Below are 13,362 nucleotides of genomic sequence, written 5' to 3' on the forward strand. Positions count from 1 at the left end.
TCGAATCGCGATTCTCACGTTGTGCGATTCAGAATCGATTCTCATTTTTAAAAAATCGATTTATTTTTATTTTTATTTTTATTTTTTATAATTTTTTATTTTTTTAATTTTTTTAAATTAATCAAACCAACAAAACAATACACAGCAATATCATAACAATGCAATCCAATTCCAAAACCAAACCCGACCCAGCAACACTCAGAACTGCAATAAACAGAGCAATTGAGAGGAGACACAAACACGACACAGAACAAACCAAAAGTAGTGAAACAAAAATGAATATCATCAACAACAGTATCAATATTAGTTACCATATCAACATAGCAGTGATTAAAAATCCCTCATTGACATTATCATTAGACATTTAGTTTATGAGATGCGATGCAAGTTTAAGCCATTGTGACACTATTGTTCATTTTTTTGTATTTTTTTTTTTTAATTAATGTTTGTAATGATAATATCAATGAGGGATTTTTAATCACTGCTATGTTGAAATTGTTACTAATATTGATACTGTTGTTGATAATATTCATTTTTGTCTCACTACTTTTAGATTGTTCCGTGTCATGTTTGTGTCTCCTCTCAATTGCTCTGTTTATTGCTATTCTGAATGTTGCTGGGTCGGGTTTTGTTTTGAAATTGTATTGCATTATTATGGTATTGTTGTGTATTGTTTTCATTTAAAAAAAAAAAAAAAAAAAAAATTTTAAAAATCGTTTTTGAATCGAGAATCGTGTTGAATTGAAAAAAAATCGATTCTGAATCGAATCGTGACCCCAAGAATCGATTCTGCATCGAATCGTGGGACACCCAAAGATTCCCAGCCCTAATAATAATAATTTTACTTATTTTTAACAGTTTAATGACTGAGACCCTTTATAGTCCCCGGGAGCCCTAAGGTTAAAAAAATTTTTAAAAATGCATATATTTTGTTAAGGTTTGAAAATGAAAAAATATCAAAATGGCCCCCGCATGCTTATATTTTTCCGTGTACGGCCCTCAGTGGAAAAAGTTTGGACACCCCTGATATAACCCATAAGTTACAACAGCGTCCCCCATAGGCTCCATTGTAAGTGGACTTTTGATCGCATTCATTTACTATTTGGAATGCATGAAAAAAAACAATTATCATCATGTCTTTTATAGTAATTGTGAACAATGGGCGAAATCCCCCCCCCAAAAAGTGCAGTTCCCCTTTTAACTTTAAAGACTTTGTAGAAAGGCACTTCACAAAGTTCGGTCCATTTCCGAGCATTCATTAATTAACGGGGCAGATCTGCCGCTTCCAATATGCTGACGTACCACCCCCGCCCGCTCAATGGGGCGTCTACGTATAAATGTCTGCGGTGTGGCACACCAACAAGCAATTGGACGCCTTTTTACGTGTCTCACTCTGCCCTGCAAGGTATGACCAGGAGAGGGCTACAAATACATTTGCATGCATGAGGTAAAACAAACATTACAGCCGCCTTTTACAGTTTTCTGTGTCACCCTCAAAAAAAAAAAGTAACTAACCTTTGTCTCTTACACCCCCCTTCCCCTCCCCCCCCCCCAACCTATTCAAGCTAATATATGGCTGACAATGCATTGAAGGTTTTAGAGGACCTGCCACTAACATTCACAGCCCGCAGGAATGTGATGCTGCATTGGTAATTATTGCACAATACTTTTTTTAAACAGTGGTAGTATTTATAACTGCTGGTCTGGTATTATGACTAATATACACAGTTGTAATGTTGGGATGCTTACCATCCAATCTGTCCATACTAGCTTTCTGATACTGCTGTCGATTGTCGTGCTTTGATTTTTTTGACACATTTGTGGGAGGAGTGTGTTTTCAGGGAGGCGGTTGGAATGAAATCACGTGACTTCTTCTTTCAAAGCTGTCGCGGTAATAATAAAAAGGGCATGAAACATGAAAATGAAAACAATCTTTAGAAAAGATAGACCTGACGTTGATTTAGACATTCAAGCGATGACATTTAAACATAAAGTTTTCTTACTTTTAACATTTTTATGAGTGGGGTCCTCTGGAATCCGCCAAAATTTAGGTGGGACATTTGTAAAAAAAAAGATAAAATGAATGTTGCGAATTATTGACGTATTTTAGGCTCCAATTACTTCACATCAACAATTCCAAATGTTGGGGAGATTTTGACAAAGTGGGTGGTTACGAATATTAACACGTTCATACTTTAACACTGTAACACCCAATGTATCATAAGTGATACATGTTATTGAGCCCTGTACATCATCTTATTCATATACTTTTTAAAAATGTATTGTAATCAGACCATATTTTCGGTATATTAGATGGAAGTTTTACCTTAATTATGAGGTAAAAATTTACCGGTCGATCTACGTTCCCATTTTAGGCTCCAATTACTTCACATCAACAATTCCAAATGTTGGGGAGATTTTGACAAAGTGGGTGGTTACGAATAATAACACGTTCATACTTTAACCCTCTAACACCCAACGTATCATAAGTGATACATACATGTTATTGAGCCCTGTACAGCATCTTATTCATATACTTTTTAAAAATGTATTGTAATCAGACCATGTTTTCGGTACATAAGATGGAATTTTTACCTTAATTATTAGGTTAAAAATTCCAATTAGATGGAAGTTTTACCTTAATTATTAGGTAAAAATTTACCGGTCGATCTACGTTCCCATTTTAGGCTCCAATTACTTCACATCAACAATTCCAATTGTTGGGGAGATTTTGACAAAGTGGGTGGTTACGAATAATAACACGTTCATACTTTAACCCTGTAACACCCAACGTATCATAAGTTTTACCTTAATTATTAGGTAAAAATTCCATCTAATATACAGAAAATATGGTCTGATTACAATAATTTAAAAAAAAAAGTATATGAATAAGATGATGTACAGGGTTCAATAACATTTATGTATCACTTATGATACGTTGGGTGTTACAGGGTTAAAGTATGAACGTGTTATTATTCGTAACCACCCACTTTGTCAAAATCTCCCCAACATTTGGAATTGTTGATGTGAAGTAATTAGAGCCTAAAATGGGAACGTAGATCGACCGGTAAATTTTTAACCTAATAGTTAAGGTAAAACTTCCATCTTATGTACCGAAAACATGGTCTGATTACAATACATTTTAAAAAAGTATATGAATAAGATGATGTACAGGGCTCAATAACATGTATGTATCACTTATGATACGTTGGGTGTTACAGGGTTAAAGTATTAACGTGTTATTATTTGTAACCACCGACTTTGTAAAAATCTCCCCAACAATTGGAATTGTTGATGTGAAGTATTTGGAGCCTAAAATGGGATCATAGATTGACCGGTAAATTTTTAAGGTAAAACTTCCATTCAATATACCGAAAATATGGTCTGATTACAAGATAATTTGAAAAAGTATAATAAAAATTAATTTTACTTATAAGTTGCTTTTCTGGGCACTTACGTTAAAATAATAACTAAATTAAAAAAAATATTGTAGGCCAAGTGTAGTTAGATAGTCTTTATATTTGCTTGCTAAGGATCACAAAAGGTACCCAAGTTGTATTCCTGCATGACTAATACGTTAAATATGTTGTTAAGGCGGCCGCCTTAACAACATAGAGCCACCGCCTAAACTAAAATCTTTAAAAAAATATAAAAAATATTATTTTTTTATTTATTCTTATAATTTTTTGTCCTGTCCAGCTTCTCAGGCAAATCATATAGTTGATGTAGATGCCCATATAGGCTGTTCAGATTTACTTTACAAAAAAGAAGTGTAGGATACTTCTCTTGTTGCCTTATTTGTATTTGACTTTATTAAATGTATTTATATTATCATTTGATGCTAAACTAAAGTCTTAACAAGTCTTAGTAAGTCAAAATTTACTAAGTCAAAATAATGACATACTTAGTATCTCAGGTAACTAGGACCGTTTTGTTTTTACTTTACGGAAAAAATATCGAGATATATATATATATTGTATGTTGCCATTCAGCGTACGGAGCGGAAAACACAACCAAAAATTGTAGACTTCTTCACGCGACGAAGCCGGCCTACTTCACCACAGTCTGTAGTCTATTGCCCCCCCCAGGCAGCGATGAGATGGAGACGCGACGGTGGAGACACCACCTTAACTAACAAATATTCTGGGGGAAACACTGAATGGGGATCGATTAAAAAAAATTACAATAAAAAAATAATCAAATCATAAATACTTTTTAAGTTAAAAAATGGAAACAATAATTGCTGGTATATTTAAACGCCTTATTCCATGGAGGCAAATTCAAGCTGCGATCAGCAATATCGGTTTTTTTTTACTCCCAACTTCCCCCCCCTACAAATGACCACCGTGTTGAAATCAACATGGTCAACTGGTCTTATATATTCTGAACAGTTACATCCGCACTGATGCTAACACAACAGCAGGTGTTCCTGGCTGGTCCACAGATATCTAAGACCAGGGTCGCCGTAGCCATGCCGAAGAGAATATTCTTCGTAATAAGAGGCAACGCGTCGTTTTGAAGCGGTTATTTTCAGATCCAGTCGTTACATATGATGGCTTTAATTGCTTTCATCGTACCTCCAACCATTGACTTTAACACTGAAATCATGAGTTCATGGTCCCTAATTGTTTGCCTTCTAACCTCCATAGAACCTTTTTGTACATTTTAAAACTAAAACTTCCAGCTGGCCTGTTTGGCTTCCTGTCTGCATTTTGTAGCACCCAACTCCCAAACCCCCAACCCCCCAGGCTACTAACCCAACAACAATTGTTACCCACAATGAGGTCAACACCCCCCTCCCTCTCTCCCTCTCCCTCTCGCCCAACCCGCCACCCCTTCTTCACTTGTTTACATCTCTCATTATTATCTGTCTGTTCTTTGCTCTCCATTGGAACGCTCCCAACAGGCTGGACACAGATTTAAAGGACACGGCAGGAAAGTAAGTGACGGAGGCCTTCGTGGTCCTCACAACACAATTGTGCCAGTAGGGGGCCACCCAATAAATGGTAAATGGGTTATACTTTTCTACCTTCGAGGTACTCACTGCAAAAAGTCAGTGTTCAAAAACAAGAAAAAAAAAATACAAAAATGAGGGGTATTTTATTTGAACTAAGCAAAATTATCTGCCAATAGAACGAGAAAATTTGTCTTGTCAAGACTTTCCAAAACAAGTCAAATTAGCTAACCTCAATGAACCCAAATATACCTTTAAAATAAGTATATTCTCACTAATAACAAGTGCACTTTTCATGGTAGAAAAAAAAAGAGGACTTTTTGCTCAATATGTTGAAAAATATTCTTAAATGAAGTAAATGCTAGTGCCATTATCTTGACATAATGATATGCGCTCGGCATTACATTTCTTGAAACCAGCAAACTTATACTAAAAACTGATTTATTGTTCTTAATGGAAAGGCAACAAGGCAACCGCTTGTTACTCTAGGGGTTTCTTACCCACTCAGGCAAATCATATGGTCTAAAAATGCATTTTTCCATGGATAACATGACATCATCGCGCCAAGTGCGTGCTCTTTCAGTCAATTAGTGCGCATATATACAGCCCGGCCAAACATTTTTTAATTGTAATTTTGAGGAATTTATCTGAATGTGCATGAACTATATCTGTTCAAAATGGTTTCAAATGTTAAATGTTTAAATATTAACTGTTAGTTTACTGTACTGTGCCAACTGTACTACTATATGAGTACGTGTTTTCTATTGTTTCATTGAAAATAAAACAGCAAAGTTCATTTGGCTGTCATCTGTTTTAATTATGAGACACAATTGTGTCAAAATCATGATTTTTTTTTTTCATGCTTGAAATAAGAAATGATTACTTTAAAAAAGTAGTTTTATACTTGTGAGTGTTGATCACACAGCTTTGCAACAGTTGATATTCTAGTTTCAAGCAAGTTTTACTCAATATAGCTCATCAAATCTCAGCAACAAGCTGTAATATCTTACTGAGATCATTTAGGACCAAAACACTTAAAACAAGTAAAACACTCTAATAGAGATGTCCGATAATATCGGCCGGCCGATATTATCGGCCGATAAATGCTTTAAAATGTAATATCGGAAATTATCGGTATCGTTTTTTTTAATTATCGGTATCGTTTTTTTTGTTTGTTTTTTTTAAATTTTTTATTAAATCAACATAAAAAACACAAGATACACTTACAATTAGTGCACCAACCCAAAAAACCTCCCTCCCCCATTTACACTCATTCACACAAAAGGGTTGTTTCCTTCTGTTATTAATATTGTGGTTCCTACATTATATATCAATATATATCAATACAGTCTGCAAGGGATACAGTCCGTAAGCACACATGATTGTGCGTGCTAATAGTACTAACCTTTAACAGTTAATTTTACTAATTTTCATTAATTACTAGTTTCTATGTAACTGATTTTATATTGTTTTACTTTCTTTTTTATTCAAGAAAATGTTTTTAATTTATTTATCTTATTTTATTTTATTAATTTAAAAAAAAAAAAGGACCTTATCTTCACCATACATGGTTGTCCAAATTAGGCATAATAATGTGTTAATTCCACAACTGTATATATCAGTATCGGTATCTGTTGATATCGGTATCGGTAATTAAAGAGTTGGACAATATCGGAATATCGGATATCGGCAAAAAGCCATTATCGGACATCCCTACACTCTAACATAAAATCTGCTTAGTGAGAAGAATTATCTTATCAGACAGAAAATAAGCAAATATCACCCTTATTTGAGATATTTCATCTTACTTAGATTTCAGTTTTTTCACATTCACCCATGGCCCAGGAGCAAGGGTAAATAAAGTGTCGTGCTCAAGGACACAACAGCCATACAGGTCACACTGAGGGTGGACGTATAAACAACTTTAACACTGTTACAAATATGCGCCACACTGTGAACCCACACCAAACAAGAATGACAAACACATTTCGGGAGAACATCCGCACCGTAACACAACATAAACACAACAGGACAAATACCCGGAACCCCTTGCAGCACTAACTCTTCTGCGACGCTACAATATACACCTTCCGCTACCCCCTTTTATTTTGGAAAACCTTGTTACATTGTTTAATGCATCCAGCGGGGCATCACAACAAAATTAGGCATAATAATGTGTTAATTCCACGACTGTATATATCGGTATCGGTTGATATCGCTATCGGTAATTAAGAGTTGGACAATATCGGATATGGGCAAAAAAGCCATTATCGAACATCTCTATTGAAAATATAAGTTGAGATCACTTTAAAAGGTGTTGGTTGAATGTATTTTAGCAAGTTCCTACAACTGCAAGTCAAGTTGGCTCAACATGGTAAATATACTGGAGTATATATTTGTATATCAATCCATCAGTCAATCAAAATAAATGTATCTAGCCCTTAATCACAAGTGTCTCAAAGGGCTGCACAAGCCACAACGACATCCTCGGCTCAGATCCCACACACAGTCGTGCTCATACGTTTACATACCCTGGGAGAGTTGATCATTTATTGGCCATTCTTCAGAGAATATGAATGATAACACAAAAGCCTTTCTTCCACTCCTGCTTAATGTCTGGGTGACGCTATTTATTGGCAAACAACTGTGTTTACTCTCTTTAAATCAAAATGACAAAAGAAAGACCCTGATCAAAAGTGTACATACCCCAGTGACTTTGACCTGATAACAGGCACAAAAGCTGACACAAACAGGTTTGAATGGCTAATCATGATTCATATCCTCACCTGTGACCTGTTTGTTTGTCATTCCTGAAGGTTAGGGAGTTTCTGGGCTTCTCACAGACCATTGCATCTTACACACGGCAAAAAGTCAGTGTTCAAAAACAAGAAGAAAAGAAATACAAAAATGAGGGGTATTTTATTTGAACTAAGCAAAATTATCTGCCAATAGAACAAGAAAATTTTGGCTTGTCAAGACTTTCCAAAACAAGTCAAATTAGCTAACCTCAATGAACCCCAAAATGCCTTAAAATAAGTATATTCTCACTAATAACAAGTGCACTTTTCTTGGTAGAAAAAAAAAGAGACCTTTTTGCTCAATATGTTGAAAAATATTCTTAAATGAAGTAAATGCTAGTGCCATTATCTTGACATAATGATATGCGCTCGGCATTACATTTCTTGAAACCAGCAAACTTATACTAAAAACTAATGTATTGTTTTTAATGAAAAGGCAACCGCTTGTTACTCTCGGGGTCTCCTAGCCGCTCAGGCAAACCATATGGTCTAAAAATGCATTTTTCCATCGATAACATGACATCATCGCGCCAAGAGCGTGCTCTTTCAGTCAATTAGTGCGCATATACACTACCGTTCAAAAGTTTGGGGTCACCCAAACAATTTTGTGGAATAGCCTTCATTTCTAAGAACAAGAATAGACTGTCGAGTTTCAGATGAAAGTTCTCTTTTTCTGGCCATTTTGAGCGTTTCATTGACCCCACAAATGTGATGCTCCAGAAACTCAATCTGCTCAAAGGAAGGTCAGTTTTGTAGCTTCTGTAACGAGCTAAAGTGTTTTCAGATGTGTGAACATGATTGCACAAGGGTTTTCTAATCATCAATTAGCCTTCTGAGCCAATGAGCAAACACATTGTACCATTAGAACACTGGAGTGATAGTTGCTGGAAATGGGCCTCTATACACCTATGTAGATATTGCGCCAAAAACCAGACATTTGCAGCTAGAATAGTCATTTACCACATTAGCAATGTATAGAGTGTATTTCTTTAAAGTTAAGGCTAGTTTAAAGTTATCTTCATTGAAAAGTACAGTGCTTTTCCTTCAAAAATAAGGACTTTTCAATGTGACCCCAAACTTTTGAACGGTAGTGTATACAGTCCGGCCAAACATTTTTTAATTGTAATTTTTGAGGAATTTATCTGAATGTGCATGAACTATATCTGTTCAAAATTGTTTCAAATGTTTAAATATTAACTGTCAGTTTACTGTACTGTGCCAACTGTACTACTATATGAGTACGTGTTTTCTATTGTTTCATTGAAAATAAAACAGCAAAGTCCATTTGGCTGTCATCTGTTTTAATTATGAGACACAATTGTGTCAAAATCATGATTTTTTTTTTTCATGCTTGAAATAAGAAATGATGACTTTAAAAAAGTAGTTTTATACTTGTGAGTGTTGATGACACAGCTTTGCAAGAGTTGATATTCTAGTTTCAAGCATGTTTTACTCAATATAGGTCATCAAATCTCAGCAACAAGCTGTAATATCTTACTGAGATCATTTAGGACCAAAACACTTAAAACAAGTAAAACACTCTAACATAAAATCTGCTTAATGAGAAGAATTATCTTAGACAGAAAATAAGCAAATATCACTCTTATTTGAGATATTTCATCTTACTTAGATTTCAGTTTTTGCAGTGCGCCTGGAAACGAACCAAAATGGCCACTACTTCAAACTGAAATGACTTTTTTTGTGCGTTTTGCCATGACAAACATGTTTACTATATTTACTTTCTTTCAAGTCAAACCGGCTTCAAGGGGTGTTTTTTTTTTTTTTTAATTGCATTGAAGCCCTAATAATAAACATGTAAAATAGATACCTACCAAAACGGATCATTATTATCTTTGCAAAATGAAAACATTTTTAAGAACGATATATGTACTACTGTACATGCACAAAAGTCATCTTGCAACCTCACTGTTGTCATTTTCCACTTCCATTGACTTTGTCTCTTCCTCTCAGGTCTGACAGGAAGAGAAGTCTGGCCATTTGACAAATGGACCAACGGCTGCTTGCCGTCTTGTCTTGCCTCCTTGCCGTGACGTCGCTTTCCCGGACACGGAACACGAGCGTGCCTCTTAGCATGAACGGACTAGCAGCAGTAAAAAAAAAAAAAATAATAATAATTGGTCCCACATTTACACGCGCAGTGTCAAAAGGGAAAGGTGCTCATTGGAATCCATTTATTAATATTTACCAAGCGGCTTTGTTGTTGACTAATGCTGATAATGATCAATCTCACGTGCACTATTAACATGTTTGGACCATGGAGTACACACACACACGTACAGTAAAGGACTGTACTGTACACACATGAGTGACAGATACTGCTGCTGCCAATCAACACTTTGTCTTTCTATCACTGTGAGGTCATTAAGTTAGCAACATAGCCTTTGAATGTCTCTGCAGTCACTTGTGCATGCTTTGTGCGTGTGTGTGTGTGTGTGTGTGTGTGTGTGTGTGTGTGTGTGTGCGTGTGTGTGTGTGTGTGTGTGTGTGTGTGTGTGTGTGAGAAATATTGAAAGAAAGTATGCACTTTTGTTATTCCATTGACATAAGTTGTCGAATGAACATAAACATGTCAGTTGTCATGTAAGAATGCAGTTTTCAATTCTTTTCTGGGAACATAATAAAAACTTCGACCAAACCTCCGAGCTCGGTGTACGTTTTAGGAATACCGTAGAAGAGTACCTCCGCTTAAAAGGCCTACTGAAATGAATTTTTTTTTTATTTAAACGGGGATAGCAGATCCGTTCTATGTGTCATACTTGATCATTTTGCGATATTGCCATATTTTTGCTGGAAGGATTTAGTAGAGAACAACGTCGATAAAGTTCGCAACTTTTGGTCTCTGATAAAAAATTTAAAAAAAGCCTTGCCCCTACCGGAAGTAGCGTGACGTTGTCAGTTCTTCACGCCCTCATATTTTCCTATTGTTTTCAACGCAGCTAGAGCTATTCGGACCATTACCCCATTAATTTGAGCGAGGATGAAAGATTCGTGGATGAGGAACGTTAGAGTGACGGACTAGAATGCAGTGAAATACATATTTTTTTTCGCTCTGACCGTAACTTAGGTACAAGCTGGCTCATTGGATTCCACACTCTCCTTTTTCTATTGTGGATCACGGATTTGTATTTTAAACCACCTCGGATACTATATCCTCTTGAAAATGAGAGTCGAGAACGCGAAATGGACATTCAGTGCCTTTTATCTCCATGACAATACATCGGCGAAACGCTTTAGCTACGAGCTAACGTGATAGCATCGTGCTTTAACTGCATATAGAAACAAAAGAAACAAGACATACATAGAGGTATTTTTTTCATGTCTCTACGACGTTCCTACCGGAAGTTACAAGCAGTTTTGTCTGAGTTTTCCTCTGAGGAGCAGTTTTTTCTGTTTTTTCCAAAAATTATGTAGAGCACAATTTTGAGTTTTGGGATTCGGTTTTTTTTTAGATTGCAGTTTCCACCAGTCCCGATGTGTGTGAGAAGTTTGGTGAGTTTTGAAGTATTTTAAGGGGGTCAAATTAGAAGTCAAAGACGTAAAAAGCAGTGTTTTTAGTACATTTTTGTATAAAATGGGAAATTGCCAACTTCCTGTAGATTTTTGCCCGAGAATGTGTCATTATGAGTTGTAGGTCTAAAGGAGACCTACATACAGGTTTTTGTTTCATGTCTCTACGACCTTCCTAGTGGGAGTTACAGGCAGTTTAGTTTTTTTTTTCTAGGGGGCGCTAGAGCGCAAATTTGATTTTTGGGGTTTGGTTTTTGAATAACTTGATCTGGCCCACTTTTTGGACGTGTGTAAAAAATTTGGTGAGTTTTGAAGCATGTTAAGGGGGTCAAAGTAGTGCGCAACGGAGCGGAAGAATAATAATAATAAAGAATAATAATAATAATAATAATAAAACCTTACAATTTCAATAGGGTCCTTTCGTCCCATTGCAAAAGGACTCCCTTTGGGATTCCTTTTGAAAAGGTCCTGTGCGGACCCTAATAAACCCCTGACTGGAAGGATAGACAGAAAATCAACAATACTATTAAACCGTGGACATGTAACTACACGGTTAATGCTTTCCAGGCTGGCGAAGGTTAACAATGCTGTGCTAACGATGCCATTGAAGCTAACTTAGCAACCGGACCTTACAGAGCTATGCTAAAAACATTAGCTCTCCACCTACGCCAGCCAGCCTTCATCTGCTCATCAACACCCGTGCTCACCTGCGTTCCAGCGATCAACGGAAGGACGAAGGACTTCACCCGATGCGTTTGGCGGCCCAGAGACGTAGGAAGTCAAGGTGAGGTCGCGGCTAGCGCGTCTGCTCTCCAACAAAGTCCTCCTGGTTGTGTTGCTGTAGTCCGCTGCTAATACACCGATCCCACCTACAACTGTCTTCTTTGCAGCCTTCATTGTTCATTAAACAAATTGCAAAAGATGTCCAGAATACTGTGGAATTATGAAATGAAAACAGAGCTTTTTGTATAGGATTCTACGGGGTACCATAACTTCCGTTAAACTGACTTCGTCACGCGCATACGTCATCATACCGCGACGTTTCAGCTGGATATTTCCCGGGAGATTTAAAATGTCACTTTATAAATTAACCCGGCCGTATTGGCATGTGTTGCAATGTTAAAGGCCTACTGAAATGAATTTTTTTTTATTTAAACGGGGATAGCAGATCTATTCTATGTGTCATACTTGATCATTTCGCGATATTGCCATATTTTTGCTGAAAGGATTTAGTATAGAACAACGACGATAAAGATTGCAACTTTTGGTATCTGATAAAAAAAAAGGCTTGCCCCTACCGGAAGTAGCGTGACGTAGTCAGTTGAACATATACGCAAAGTTCCCTATTGTTTACAATGATGGCCGCATGAAGTGAGAGAGATTCGGACCGAGAAAGCGAAAATTTCCCCATTAATTTGAGCGAGGATGAAAGATTTGTGGATGAGTAAAGTGCAAGTGAAGGACTAGTGGGGAGTTGAAGCTATTCAGATAGGGAAGATGCTGTGAGAGCCGGGGGTGACCTGATATTCAGCTGGGAATGACTACAACAGTAAATAAACACAAGACATATATATACTCTATTAGCCACAACACAACCAGGCTTATATTTAATATGCCACAAATTAATCCTGCATAAAAACACCTGCGTGTTTGTTACGCTAGCTCCTAGCTCCTCTGCTAGCTCCTAGCTCCATAGAACACGCCAATACAATTCAAACACCTGATCAACACACACAATCACTCAGCCCAAAAGACCGTTCACCTAACCCAAGGTTCATAAAGCTTATATATTTTTAAAAAGTTACGTACGTGACGCGCACATACGGTCAAGCTATCAAATGTTTAGCAGTCAAGGCTGCATACTCACGGTACCTGATATTCAGCTGGGAATGACTACAACAGTAAATAAACACAAGACATATATTTACTCTATTAGCCACAACACAACCAGGCTTATATTTAATATGACACAAATTAATCCTGCATAAAAACACCTGCGTGTTTGTTATGCTAGCTCCTAGCTCCTATGCTAGCTCTTAGCTCCTATGCTAGCTCCTAGCTCCATAGAACACGCCAATACAA

At 36.7% G+C, this 13,362-nt stretch overlaps 1 pseudogene; it reads left to right on the plus strand.

The window, feature by feature from the left end:
- The window catches only part of LOC133631813 (protein prune homolog 2-like), a 109,277-nt pseudogene extending 98,878 nt beyond the window's left edge, over positions 1-10,399 (plus strand).
- Positions 10,400-13,362: the final 2,963 nt, after the last annotated feature.

Source organism: Entelurus aequoreus, linkage group LG17 (genome assembly GCF_033978785.1).
Source record: "Entelurus aequoreus isolate RoL-2023_Sb linkage group LG17, RoL_Eaeq_v1.1, whole genome shotgun sequence".
NCBI classification, from domain to species: domain Eukaryota; kingdom Metazoa; phylum Chordata; class Actinopteri; order Syngnathiformes; family Syngnathidae; genus Entelurus; species Entelurus aequoreus.